Source organism: Xiphophorus couchianus, chromosome 6, assembly GCF_001444195.1.
Source record: "Xiphophorus couchianus chromosome 6, X_couchianus-1.0, whole genome shotgun sequence".
NCBI classification, from domain to species: domain Eukaryota; kingdom Metazoa; phylum Chordata; class Actinopteri; order Cyprinodontiformes; family Poeciliidae; genus Xiphophorus; species Xiphophorus couchianus.
The window spans coordinates 7,668,647-7,671,822 of record NC_040233.1 but is presented as its reverse complement, the minus strand read 5'-3'; positions in this window follow the sequence as shown (position 1 = coordinate 7,671,822).

Genomic DNA, 3,176 nt, shown 5'->3' with positions numbered 1-3,176 from the left:
TAACTCCCACTGACGTCAAACCATACAACACATTTTCTCTTACAAGTCAGATCAATCATTCGATCAGTGAAGATTATTTGCACATTTCAACAACAAGACCTACGGTACGTCACACAATGGGAAAAAGAAACAGATGTGAAATTTTGCTCTATGCAAATGTCTGGTTTTAATTGTATAGTAAATCCGAGTGTCAACAGAATAACAATGGGAATTTATCTTATGTCGTCAAATCATTTATCTAGTGGAATCATCAAAACAAAAATATAAAAAGCGCTGTTCTAAGCACTCAACCCTGTGGAACTCCAGGGCAGCCATCACTGAGCACTTTTTCTACGATTTAAAGTTAAATCGTAGAAAGCAAGCAAACCACTATGTGGTAATGCTGGCGGGCTGCCGTTGGTTAGGTTCCGTCGGGGAGAAAGAACGGGAACGGCTGCAGCAACTTGTACTTTATCGACTCCGGTTCACCAGAATCGGAGAGCTTGGGGAACGTCAGAGAGCGGATGTTACAAGGCTGATCGTCCGTGTCAAAGCCCGCTCTTCCGGAATGCCCCACTTTGTCCTTATCCAGCAAAGCAACCAACCAACAAAGCAACCAATCGGAGAGGTAAACGTCAGAAATAGGCAACTGTTTTAGTGGTTTATAAACTCATCCTAAATTGTACCATTTCAGATTAAATCTTGCATAAACAAGAGATCACAGTGGGATCTGCCCCCATATCAATCAACGTTTCTTTCTCAGCGTTCAGTGTTTGTTTAATTATTAATTGTCCTACTGGTGCAAACAAACGATGACATGAACTATATCAGAGCTGTCCTCTCATATCCTGAGCGGCAACATCGAAATATGCCAGTAAAGGTTCAGAGGCTTTGAGGACGGCTAATTTAATTTGGCTAATTCAGGTCACTCCATCAGTTTAGATGGCACGGCCTGTCTTTCCCTCCATCTCCCTCACTAAACCAGGTTGAGACCCCGGTGAGCTCAACATCGACCCGGTCGCACACATCAGGAGGTTTACAGAGATCGCAGACGTCTAAAAGACAGTTAGCGCATTTAAAGCGATCAAAAGAAGAAGAATAAAAAGAGCGACTTTAAGAGCGTTGACGCTATTTCAAGACAAAGTGGTGAAGATGTAAAGTCATGTTCTTATTTTTTGTTCCTTCAGCCCTCATCTCCAAACTGCCACTTGCAATCTTGTCTTAGGCAAAATGAGAAATCGATTTAGCTGGTTATACCAACAAAAAAAGATAAATAAATGATTTTTTTTTAAAAATGAATGTACTTGTCAGCTGTTAGCAATCCATCAGCAGTGGATTAGCTGACAAAACTAGATTTTTTTTGTTTGTTCTTCCACTCACTGAGTTGGTGAACCTCACACAAACTGTATCGATCTAGCTCGTCTCCCCTCTGCTCTTCATGTTTAAAACGTGCATCTGATCTAATTACGAGAATCCCTGTGGAGAAACGCAGCCAGGTACCAAACTGTACTGTGCGTTTGTACCGCTGCCTGCGAGTTTTTCGTCTCCTGCATCAAACCAAATCTCAACAAAGCTGCTGTTATGGAGAGTGCGGAGCTTGATGCCCAATTATCAAATCAAGTCGAGTTTGTTTCTGCAGCGCATTTCAGCAACAAGGCAAGTCAAAGTGCTTTACATGACAAAACACAACGCAGTAAGCCAACAGAAAACGCTGCACTGCAGTGGCAAAATAAAGAGAAGTAACAATCCAGACTGAAACTGATCAATCATCTTCTAGTTGGTATTGGTGTTTAGTCTCATTTGAAAGGAACTCAGCATTTTTGCATCTTTGTATATATTTGAATAAAAAAGGAAGTATTTGGGCTGCTCTGCTTTGTTGACTGGGTCAGCTAATAAATAACGCTTCCATAAGCAGTGGCAGGCGGGATATGAGCCGTACAAGTCATGTGAATTCTGCGACAAGCTAAATACAGTGTTTGATTTGAAACTTCCTAGACTAAAAGTCTTTCTTTTCTGACAGTTTTCAATCATCACGGACTGCGTTTGATCAGTCATTCATTCATTCATTCATTCATTCATTCATTCATTCATTCATTCATTCATTCGCCATCTTCTGATTATCTGAGAGACCTGACACACAGGGCCAGGCATTCCCTTCTCCCCAAGGCCAAACCGTCCCTCCGCTGGGCTCTGCCTCCTCGGCCTCCTCTCAGAGGGACTCGCTTGGCAAACCTCCAAAGGGAGGGACCGAGGAGGCATACTGATAAGACGGCCGAGCCGACTCAACCGAATTCGATCGATGCGAAAGAGCCGCTCTGACGCGTCCCCGCCTCCTGGATCACGGGGCTCCTCAGCCTGCCTCTGAGGCCCGGCCTGTCCTCCGCCGGTGAGGAAAAGAAAGCTCATTTCAGAATCGGATGCCCGTGTCTGGGAGATTCGACTGCGATCCGCAAACTAATCAAAACTGATCGGGGTAAGTGTTACATGAAAGTAAGTTCTTTGAAACACAGTTTAGGATGGATGGAAATATAATGGATTTGTTAAAGCTAAGAAGCGCCGGCGCGTCAGACGGGCATGAAAACCTCCATGTGGCCGACGCAAATCCAGACTGGGATTGTTTACACTGAATACAGATTCTTCAATTATGCAAAATCAACTTTATTGAGCTTAATATCATGTTAAAATGTTATTCCTTTGTAAAAAAAAATAAAATAATACAAAACAAAAAAAAAAACATACTTGGAGTGTATGATTCTTTCATGCATGTTTGAGGAATCCTTGAATCTGCTGTGGTAGCAAATTGATGTATCGAAGCACAACTATATATATAGACCCCCATGTTCTCAAGATGCAGTTTAACACTGCTAAAAAATGCTTGCAAACGGCATAATGAGAAGCATTTTGCTTTCACTCGCTCAAGACGGCGTGTCGAGAGGAGCAGGAGCTTCTTAAAGAGACAGAGCTCCAATTTCAAGGGGTCAAATTACAAAGTCCATCTTAAATTCCATCATGTTTGATACACACAGCATTTTTTATAACAACTGAACGTAAAATACGTAGTTACTTGATTGTGCTATCTAATGGCACGATGTGGTTGGAAAATACATGCCACCACCCCTTTAAAATGTGTGCATAGAGTATTCCTCTCAAAATATTGATAAAATCCTCTGAAAGGCCTCAGCCGACCGCTTTGTGCT